Source organism: Papaver somniferum, chromosome 9, assembly GCF_003573695.1.
Source record: "Papaver somniferum cultivar HN1 chromosome 9, ASM357369v1, whole genome shotgun sequence".
Classification (NCBI taxonomy): Eukaryota; Viridiplantae; Streptophyta; class Magnoliopsida; order Ranunculales; family Papaveraceae; genus Papaver; species Papaver somniferum.
Window position 1 is genome coordinate 46,667,684 of NC_039366.1, and position 12,621 is coordinate 46,680,304.

The window sequence follows — 12,621 nt, forward strand, 5'->3', positions numbered from 1 at the left end:
TCATGGCTTTCGTCACTAGGTGAAGATAAACTTGATAAAAGCGAAACGCTTTACCAACACACGATTTCGAGATAAAAGATAAGCAATGAATGCTCAGCTCGAAATGTCAAATGTGTATGATCTAGTCTATATAGCATACGACTATTATCTCATAAGAAGTAGGAGATAGAAGAGATATACTTTTGAGTGATAGATAAGTTCAAGTCTCCACATACCTTTTTGTTGATGAAGTTCCACGGTTCCTTGTATAGATCTTCGTTGTTGTATGATGAATCTCCATGAAGTCTTTGAGCTCAACTACACTTTTCTATCCTAGTCCGAGACTTAGCTATGTAGGCTAGAAATCAAGACTTATAGTTTTGATCACTAATATTGACAAACATGCTTGAGATAGCAACGCATGCGAGGTTGACCGAGCTATGCTCTAAAAATCTCCCCTTTTGTCAATTTTAGTGACAAAACAATTAATACATATGGAATACAAAAAAGATAAACTTTAGTGGCTCATATTCCATAGTCTAATCTTCAACGTTCCTTGAAATCTTCGTCCTTCCAAGTACTCCAATGATCCCAAAGGTTGTAAGTTTAGCACCGTCGTTGTTGAAGATCCGTATCTATAACAATGAGAGAAATCGAGATTCTTAATCATTATTATACAGTGTCATAGTATTATTATATAACATCAAAGTCCAATTGTATCACGACTTCAACAATAATACTACGGTGATATGTATCACTCCCCCTTAGTCAATACTACATCTCGATCATGGAAACCACTCCCCCTTACACAATGATCCGAAAACCATATGTATTTGTAGTGTGAACTACAATATTTCTCCCCCTTTTTGTCAATAAAATTGGCAAAGGTACAAGAATGGGATCATAATGAAATTTCCACAAGAGACATTTCATGACCAAAAGAAAAAATACATACCAACTTAATTTAGATGCAATCTAATAGCCGAAGCTAACAACATTCATCAAGGAGTTTTAAGATACAAGATAACCCCTATAAAATTCCACATCCGCACTCCCCGCAAGATATTACCATTAAGCACAAGTTCAAAAGAACTCTCCCCCATTTGATGTCATTCCCGAGAGAACAACAAGAGCGACCTTAATTTCGAAAGAAAAGGAGGATTTTATATTGGACACCAAATACCATAGGAATGATTTTCTATATCCAAATCTCAACCAAATTAACCACAAGTAAACCCATGATTAATTCAATTGGAATACACAACTAAATCAAACCACAAAAGTGATCAATTTAATTGAAAGTGCTCAACATAAGTAAACTCACGGAGCTACGACTAAGTCAATCACACGAAGATGACTAACTTAACCGTTCAAATACTCAACATAAGGAAAACCTTACGGAATATATGACTACATTAACCAAAGAACATGATAGTGTAGCCTTTCATATACTCAACACAAGAACCTGTGGAATATATGAAAACTCAACTAGATTAATTACAAGAGAACCTATAATTAATCTAATTGGAATACAAACAACCAAACTAATCACCGAAGTAATCAATTTAATTATTTTGGGCTCAACATAAAAGAACTTATGGAACCCCGACTAAGTTCATCATAGAATATGAAAACCTTAACCGTACATGTACTCGACATAAGAAAGAAAACTTATGGAGTACAAACTAAATAACCAAATAGGTTGATTAATTAGTTCTTAATGCTCGACATATAGCATCTTATGGAACAACCAACAAAGCCAAGGTAAATCGACTTAGTTGTAAGGTGCTCAACATACGACACACAATGGAGCCTTCAGGGTAAAACATAATAAAATGGATCAATGAAGATCAATACCATGGATGACATACAAGGATCTATTCTATTTTCCATCATAACGACATAATAGACTTTATCCTTGTTCAACAAAAGATTTTATCCTATTTTCCATCAAATACATGACTGCATAGGCATATCTTTTGTATATGTCAAAAATCCATTCGTCCTTTCATCAATACGAATACCGATTCATGAACGACTTTACTTTTGACTGCAATATGGGACCTTCAAGTTCACGGTCGTAAACAATACATATCCCATAAAAATATTGCAATATCACAAACCATTAAAATACTGCAATAAACATCATCCTCCAAACTTTTTTTAGAATTTAATACCAATAAACCTAAAAAATAAACATAAGAAGTTGAAAACAGAATAGCTATGTGTAGTCACAATCATCGCTATTCAAAGCACTAGTTATTCTTCCAACTAATCCAAAAAGAAGACTTACTAGGTATCTATACCTTTTAACAATCATTTCACTTACCTTGAATATTCTTCTCGTATTCCCTATATTCTTCAAGCTCATCTTCGATTTGGTCAATCCTTGATTCAAGACTATCCATTTTCTCCTCAAGTTTTTTGGAAGACACTTCAAGTTCATTTTTCAGAGCACGAACTTGTTCCAAAACGAGATTCATGGTTAGAGAGAGCTTATCAAACTGAGAGACAGAAGGGTTCTCATCAGAAGAAGAGACATGTTTGTCATAGCACATCTCATTGTCAGAAGAATCGAAACGAATCTTCTTTGAGGGAAATAGAACTGTCCATACATCACTTTCTTTACTTGAAAGACTAGAGGAGGACATGATAGGGAGGATGAAATGAGAGTGGTGAAGAGGTAGAGCCTTTTAAAAGGAATACATGTGTAGAATTCCCAGAAACACCCTTTTTACCAAATCATAACAGAAGTTGGTTATAAAAAAAACTAAAGCCGTCTCGAACAAGACCTGAAAAAAAGCACAAAAAAATATGTTACAATCCCCTTGTATATTATGATTCTTGTATAAGAGGAAGAGAACACAAGAATCATTTTTCAACAAGATTACTGAGCATAAGGCCTCCAATCCAAGATTGGACTGGGATAATCTTCGCAAAGAGTGAAACCACCCATTTCACTAGGTTTCTGCTTATTCATTGTGATCAGAGTTTTAGAAAACTTGATTGCAGATCTTTGCAAATTCTGCATAGTTTTTGAAAACACCTTTTGATGAAAGGTAGACTTCCTTTTTGTTTTCAGCATACTACGGTTAGCCGTGCTAAGATAATCCTGAGGTGAACTCAACTGAACGGAGTGATTTGGTAGACTCTTTTCCGATAAACTCCTGGAGTTCAACACAAAATCAGGAGAGGTTTGCTGATCCAACACAGGCGGACATGTCACGAAGGAATCATGAGAATGATTTTTAGCAAAAAGACTGAGAGAGCAATCATAGATTTCCTCAAGACAATAATCAATATTATTCATCCATGCTTTAGTTATCTCTCTTATCTCCGTTTCAGTATTTTTCGAAGAGGCTTGAACACACATAAGACCATTTTCATTAGTACGACTCTTCTTAGTATTCTTATCCTTTATATTGACTAACAAAGTTTCCTTTTGAGACTTTCTTTTACTACGTCTGGGGATCTTCTTAAGTTTTTGTATAAACAAAGACAACGTAGAAATAAAGCAATTCTCACTTTTCTCTTTCGTCAATTTTGGATGACAAGATTTATGATCAGGAGAGGTGACACGGTTGCCAAGCAAATGATGATCGTCTCTTCCCATATATTCGCGATCGAAAATTCTAATTTTTTCGACCAGTGTGTTCCGTGAAATAGTATTAAGGTTATTTCCTTCAACGATGGCATGTCTTTTAGATTCGTATCTGGATGGCAGCGATCGAAGGATTTTCATCACAATTTCCTTTTCAGGAATTGTCCTACCCAATGCACATGATGTATTAACAATTTCAGACAGTTTGTGATAAAAATCGTCGAACGAATCTTCTTTTGCCATAGAAAGGTCTTCCCATTCGGAATTAAGGTTTTGAAGCCTAGCTTCCTTTTCACTGGGGTTACCTTCAAATACGCTTTCTAAAGTATCCCAAGCTTCTTTAGACGTAGTGCATGAGACCACATGATGTCTAAGATTTGGGGAAACAGCATGTAGGATGGCGTTCAACCCGTCGGAGTTTTTCCTTGCACAACTAACTCGGCAGTATTGTACATACATAAATCTTTTGGTAAAATAACATCTCTTTCCATAACAACGTGAGTCTCATAGCCATTCACAACACATATCCATGATTGGAAGTCACACGTTGAAGAAAAGTGCGCATAGCAACTTTCCACCATAGATAGTTTGAGCCATCGAGGGCTGGTGGTACATTAATAGAGATAACACCTCTTTCCATAGAGTCAGATCATTACAAACACATACTTGTTAGGTCTTGAACGTGTTTGCCTGCTCTGATACCAATTGAAAAAGCGGAGGTCTAACAACACCACCCAATATTTCGCTTAGCAATCTGTATGGACGAACTCCAAAATACTTTGCTAGAGATTCAACTAGACAGTCAGACTCAATATAGATAAAAATATCTCAAGGAGTTAATATCTCTCTATTGATTTGATTTTTACTCAAGCTAAAAACAATAGCGAGTCTTTATCAAATACAAGGAATACTTGGACGGTACCAAAGACCAATGTCCAAGGATCAATCAATATCAATCAACAACCAAAGGTTGGATTTCCAATTGATGATCACGAACGCACAACCTGTATTATTTCAATTATATAAAATATAATGCGGAAAAGAAATAACACAGACACCAGAAATTTTGTTAACGAGGAAACCGCAAATGCAGAAAAACCCTGGGACCTAGTCCAGGTTGAATACACACTGTATTAAGCCGCTACAGACACTAGCCTACTGCAAACGAACTTTGGACTGGACTATAGTTGAACCCCAATCAGTCTCCCACCGATCCAAGGTATAGTTGTACTCCTACGCCTCTTATCCCATCAGGATAATGCGCACTTGATTCCCTTAGCTGATCTCACCCACAACCAAGAGTTGTTGTAACCCAAAATCACAGACTTGATAATAAACAGATTTGTCTCACACAGAAAAGTCTATAAGAGGATAAATATGTCTCCCACAGATAAACCCTAGGTTTTGTTCCATCTTTAGATATAAAATAAAGGTAACAGGAACCAATTGATAATCCGGTCTTATATTCCCGAAGAACAGCCTAGATTAATCAATCACCTCTCTACAATCCTTCCTGACTACACAAGCGGATTGTCGAGGAATCACAAACAGTGAGACGAAGATGTTTGTGACTTCTTTATCTTGCCTATCGGAGAACTCTCACGATCTCAAGTCAATCAATCGATTGTACTCGTACGATAGAAGATGCAAGATCAGATCACACAACTACGATAAAGTAGTATCGGCCTGGCTTCACAATCCCAATGAAGTCTTTAAGTCGTTAACATGATTTTAGAGAAGAAAATCAAAGGTTAATGGAGATCGACTCTAGCGGGCGCACTTGTAGCACACAGACGTGTGGGGATTAGTTTTGCACAATGCTAGATGTCTCCTTTATTTAGCCTTCAAGTCAGGGTTTTGCCTTAGTTACAAAGCAATCCATATTCACCGTTAGATGAAAACCTGATTTAGTTTCAAGCTAATATTTCTCAACCGTTAGATCGAAAACTTAGCTTGTCACACACACTTGGGTAGACGTTTACTGGGTTCGTGAAAACCATGCCCAAACGTATACGTGTATGTTGGTTCAACATAGTAACCCAAAAGGTTAACCATATGAGCATTTCATATTAAACTTGTTCTTCTTCACCATAACTAGTTCAATTGACTCAAATGAACTAGTTAAAGAGTTGTTCAATTGATATGAGATCTTATGTAACTACACAAGACACAATTGAAACAAAGATGATTCGATCGATTGAATCGGCTCATGAACATTATAGCCACGGTTTGCATAAAGCATTCCTTAGTAATTTAATGTTTCATGTTCAGAGCACATCTTTATAACCTCTTAAGTTCACAAATAAGTTCGCGGACTTAATCGGTTGAGTTTTCCAAATTCAGCAGAAATTCTCGGGATGAGAACTTCCTCCAGTTCGTGGACTGGGTTCGCGGACTGAGTTTTCGGACTTAGCACACAAACGAGTTTTGGAAAATCCCAGCAGAAATTCTCGGTCGAGAACTTCCGACAGTTCGCGGACTTGGCAAGCCAATTCCACAATCCTCCCGATATCTCTTGATCAACAAAGTTCGAAAAATTCGGTTCAAGGAATACATGGTTATGTAATCTAAACTCCCATTTCAATCATTGAGACATTCTCAAAGGACGTTATGTAGCCGTTATTCACAAACCGATTCACGTCAAAGCAATTCTCAAAGTGATTGAAACTTTTCATGACTTTCGTTACTAGGTGAAGATATACTGATCAAAGCGAAACGTTTTACCAACACACGTTCGAGATAAAAGATAAGCAATGAATGCTCAGCTCGAAATGTCAAATGTGAATGATCTAGTCTATATAGCATACGACTTTTGTCTCATAAGAAGTAGGAGATAGAAGAGATATACTTTGGAGTGATAGATAAGTTCAAGTCTCCACATACCTTTTTGTTGATGAAGTTCCACGGTTCCTTGTATATATCTTCGTTGTTGTATGATGAATCGCCATGAAGTCCTTGATCTCAACTACACTTTTCTATCCTAGTCCGAGACTTAGCTATGTAGGCTAGAAATCAAGACTTATAGTTTTGATCACTAATATTGACAAACATGCTTGAGATAGCAACGCATGCGAGGTTGAACGAGCTATGCTCTAACAATATGATTTGGTATAACAAAGATGTGAGGATTGCAAATCTACCTATCTCACCTTTAGGGGGAGTATGAGCTTTGTTATTATAATGTCAACAGCTGTTGCATTTTTAAGGATTGAACGTATGCAGGTTATGTGCTGTTGAATTCGGGAATCAAGCGTATGTGTAATGAATTCTTGTAATTTGTTTATCCATATGATTGTAAGAGTTTTGTCACTAAAATTGACAAAGGGGGAGATTGTTAGAGCATAGCTCGGTTGAACCCACCAAGCGTTGGTATGTCAAGTTTGGTTGTCATATTTTAGTGAACCAAAACTCATTTAAGAGTCGCTTGATTAAATGTAGTAGAGTCAAATTCGTATAGATTAGCTTGAAAGTATTAGGATATGAGACATTACAAGTATTGCGAAGACTTGAAGAAGTGAATAAGTACGGATCTACAACCACAACATCATCCTTCCACTTGAGGTTAGTGATATTTGATTTGAACTGTTTCATTCCCTAACGTATCATTCAAGTCGTGCATATTGAAAACAAAACTGCGAAGCATGAACTCTCTAGATAGACATAGTATTAAGGAATTCAATATGAGGTTTATTGCTTAACCATTGAAATTTGTAGATAAGACATCAAAATAATTGTATGAATGCTATTGTGATTATGTATGGGTATGAGGTGAGGATTTCATCCCAAGATCGTCTTTAGCACTAACAACAGTCTAAAAATCCATGTCGAAACCTTGAACTAGTTTGAGTGAATCTTATATCAGAAGAGAAGATTCTCAAGCATAAATACACTAGGTGCAATCAAAGTTCAACCACCGGTATTCAATCAAATCAATATGAAAACAAAAGATAAACTGCAATTATCTAGTTTCCCACCAACGGTACGCGCTAGAGCTTCTCAATCCCAAAACTGAGCGGCCGTAAGAGATTTCGCCTAATTAGGTTACTCTCCTCTCCGAATAGGCGGCTTCACCAGTAACAGTACAACAAAGGAAGTTTACTGTCACGAAGGATTATTTTACTAGAAATGCAAATTTCAAGTATTTATAGACAAGGAAGTTTGGACACCAAGGAATTTCCAAAACCGAAAATATTCTCAAGATATTCTATAATAATTTCCATATTCGGTTTTTATAATTCCTGAGAAATGCTCTATCCAAAATAATGATCGAAAATCTCCTTGGAAAATCTTTAACTAGCAAATGCAAATTACTAATTCTTATTTTCCATATATAATTAAAAACCTTAATTAAAAGATTCTTAACTTATTTAATTTTCCTAGGATTTACTTCCTTCTTAGCCGTTAAGGAATATCTTTGAACAATAAAAAATATACGCATTACTGCATGTGTTCAAAGTGTGTCGAAATTCTTTCTTTGTAAGTCCTCTTTCATACTTACTCACTTGAAACCGATTTACCGCACTTCCAAACAAGTTTAGAATTGGTTCATCTGACTTTCAAAATCTATGCGATTGATTAAGAACTTCTCAATCACAAATCATGGGTCTAATTAATGGTTCTACCAAAACAAGTTTCGATTCTACCTCCATGTGAGTATTGTGCATAGTCGCACGAGCTTCCCAAAATTCGGTTGAATAGGTACTAGGATCGGTTCCCCACATATATACGGTATCTAACTCATATGTGTTGCACATGTCCATAGGATCGGTTCCCCTTTGCCTAAAAACGTGTTGCACATGTCCATAGGATCGGTTCTCCTTTCTGCTATAAACCTTTCTGCACCCCATACAAGGATCGATTCCCCTTTGTGCCGTGTTGCACCTCTTATGGTTTTTTGATAGAATAGTTATGTAGATCGACATCAATATGTTTCCTTGGATTAAAGGTATTGATTGCAAAATCTTAACGATTACCTTTTGGTAATTGAACATAAGATAGATTTTGGAACTTGGCAAAGGAGTTTATGTTAAGATAAACAGAAGAGCCTTTGTCCAACTCATATCACTTGGTTGAAGAGAGTTGATACCAAATAGATTTGTTGTTCCTTTACTGTTTAGAATACGAACCAAAAAAATTGGTCCAAGTACGTGACTTGTTTACAGGTCGGAGGCGTGGGAATACAGACAGAACTAGGTGAACTATAGGTTTAGTTGCTTGGTCTCAACTATACGAAGTTGGTTTATTTTGTATAGCGGCTTAATCCTGAGAGTATCTAATTCTGGACAAGGTCCTGGGGTTTTTCCGCATTTGCGGTTTTCCTCGTTAACAAAATTTTGCTGTGTCATTTATTTTATATTTCCGCATTATAATTATTTTATTATAATTAAAGTAAATTACACAAACGTTAATTCCTATTTACTTGATAAGCAATCCTATTGTGTTTGGTTGAGTTTGAACCTTTGTATCAAGTAAACATACTTCGTTAGTGTATTGTCTCGATCTGGTATCCATAGACGATCACACGAAGTGTGAACCGATTTGTTGTATTGTCTCGACTCAGTCCATAGACAATCACTTTCGGAGAAAGGACTTATAGGAAGGAAAAGTTTTAGATCGAGGTATATTTGGGTACCCTCGCTTTTTCAATGGGGTCTTGGGGTTTACACCATGGCCGATACATCGAAGTACTGCTACCTTGCATCGTATGCGCAAACTCAACAACTTCAAGGTCATCTCTTATAACGTACATCTAATGTGGAATCCAGCCATTACCAACATGCTCTAAAAGTTTATACACAAACCTGCAAGATCTCGCTTTCGAACTTCAACATCAATGCTGCTGCCCCCCAATTCATGAAGTCTTTGGCGGCTCAATACTTTGGTGTGATTACGAAAGAATTTCCCAACAAGTACCTCCTATCGGACAGAGAATTTAACTTATGACATGCAAATAAAAAAACTCATGCACTGGATTTTCTCAAGGCAATACCTATACTCGGGCTTAACCAAGCCATCGGTCCCCCCAGTCCAGGGTTGTGTTGCAATACCGGTTATCCATCCCTATTTTTGCTGTAGACAGTTGATGCAGTAGTTGTAGCCGCACTATGGATGTATATGGAGATCATGCACTACACTGTGCGAAGGATATCGACATCAAATATCGTCATGATTTGGCACGTGATACCTTCGCAGATATTTGCTATAAAGCTGGTGTTGCTGCTCGTAAAGAAGCTCCTATGGGCTTTTTATCGGAAAACTCCAGCACTTTAAGACCGGCTGACATACTGGTGTACAGCTGGGAAAGCGTCCGTGATGTTTGCTTCGATGTTACCGGCGTCTCACCCTTCACAACTGCTAATAGCATGAACTTCACACCTGGACACGCTATTTCCATGGCAGTTGCACGCAAGTGTACGAAGTACTTGGACAAATACCTAGCACATGGTTACGAATTTAAGGTCCTTGCTTTTACGACTCTTGGAGAACTTGGAGCAGACACATGCACTTTTTTGAAAAGGTTGAAGAACTGTCTCGTAAGTCAGGATGCAAATTGTAAGTTAGGTGGATTTCTGTTTCACAGATTAGGTGTAGTAATTCAAAAAGGGGTGGGTGCCCAGCTTGTAGCTCGGCTACCTTCCACCAATGGGTAATATAATGACAATAATAATAAAGTATTGGCGGCTCAATACTAATACTAATGATGATTACTATTATTATTTAACGGGCACCTAGCTCAGCTGGTCATCCTCGTTCCCCAAAGTTTCATGCGTTCCAGGAGGTCCCAGGTTCGAGCCCCCAATGGCGTAATATTGCAGAAATTAACATGGAAGGTAGAGTTAGTTTTCCCCCCTTATGACACAATCTCAAACCCCATCCGCTTCGGCTCCTTTGGCTAGGTTACCCATGAGGCTCACTGGTAGACTAGCACAACAACCTGTTCAATTAATGTAGTAGTATGTCGTTGGAGCTTAGCTTGTTAGGCTTCCAACTAGTTTCATGTAATAATCGTTATCCAATAATACAAGAATAATTTTCATAAAAAATTAAAAATAATAAATATCAAGAAATGTGTGCAAGACACGGCTATGGCTTTCAGGTTTTAGCCTTCACTACCTTAGGTGAATTAAGTGACGACACTGTCACTTTTTTTAAGCGTTTGAAGAACTGCCTTGTTAGATATGACGCCAATCATAAAATTGGTAGTTCTCTTTTTCATAGATTAGGTATTATTATCCAAAAGGGAGTTGGCGCCCAGCTTGTGGCCATGCTTCCAACACACCATTATAATAAAAAATAAAAAAATAATAATAATAAAAAAGAAGGAATTGGACTGCAAAAAAATAAATAATAATAATTTGATTTTGATTTTAATATTGATTTTGATTCTCAATAAAATTAATATTATTGATTTTAATATTAATAATAATCTCTAGTAATATTGATTTTTATTCTCAATAAAATAATAATTTGATATAATAATAATAATAATAACTGGTGGAGAGAGAAGCTCCGGCGATCGGCAATGGGTTCTTCTGGTGATTGAAAACCAGGATCAATCCATCCCTCGTTCTTGATTCAATGCTATATCTCCCTTTCTCCCCTCTGATTATTGTTAAACTGCATATTGATGCACCTGTCTGCCATTGCTTTTTAGGGTTTTCTTTTGAAACTCCAGTTCCAGTTGGAAAACGCAATGCCCAGACTGCGTTTACGATCTGCTACCACTTATGAAATCATTCATGGCAACCTTGACTCCCAGGCCTCTTTTTCTTCGCAGTCGGACAAGATCCCTTGTCCCTTTGCTAACTTTGATGGATGTCAAGGGAGTACTGGTGGATTAGGGTATTCCAGGAATGGATTGATTCGACACCTTAAGGATCAGCATTTCCCTACTGAAGCTGCCAGGTCGCTCTGCAAGGTGAGAATTCAGAATATAGGGTTATGCTATACTGCATGGGAAAGTGTTCTGCAAGATATGCAATGCTGGCTTTGCACCAAATGCATGACCACTCATACTTGGAAGATGCCTTGAAAATCCAAATCTCATGCTGCAGATGTTATACCAGGGCCGTTTAATGGAGTTGGTGTAGATTTCCTGATACATGGTGTAGAGAAACCTCTGGTTGTGCCTACGGCCGTAGTTGACGCACTCAATGTCTCAGGTTGTGAGGAAGAAGCGGGGCTTACAGTTGAGTTACTCAATCAAATGTTGCAGCGCCAGATTACTACTACGGTAAGTATTCCACCGCACTGCAGGCTTCACTTCTCTCGTACATTGAAATCTGCTTTAGATTTTGTTATCGCAAATCCCACAAACCTTGTGGTCTGGTTACGTCTGCTCCTTTTTCCGATTTGCACCCTTAATCTGTATGAACGTAAAAGCTCGAGTGAGGAACGATCTGGTAACAGGAGGAAATTACAGGCAGCTGCGATCAACTCCGCTCTGTTGACTTGGAAGGAGCCTTCTGGGTGTTACAGCCTTGTTCAACAGTAGCTAGACCTGACTAAACAACCTCCTAAGCAACGTGTGGCCAGCAAAAAGAAGTCCAGCAAAAATTTGGTATCCTGCAGAAAGAAGTTGAGTTACGGTCACTATACCGCTGCTATTCGTATTCTCTCATCCAGTGGTGTTTCTCCTCCAACCCCAGACACTCTTTACGAACTCCAGCAGAAACACCCTTTAGCGCAGCCTCCTGTCATTCCAACATAAGTCATTTATGCACCTGCTATCTCCATGGGGGATAGTGATGTTCTTTTGGCTCTTAAGAGTTTCCCAAAAGGGACATCTTGTGGCAGAGATGGCCTCAGAGCACAACATTTATTGGATGCTATGAGTGGTGCTAGCGCAGCTATTGCGGATGACCTGTTACAGTCGATTACTGGAGTTGTGAATCTTTGGCTTGTAGGTAAATGTCCTTCAATTATCGGTGAGTTTGTTGCCAGCGCGCCTTTGACGCCCCTGCTCAAACCAGGAGGTGGTTTGAGACCCATTGCTATGGGTACAATATGGCGCAGGCTCTGCTCTAAATTGGCTGCCAATT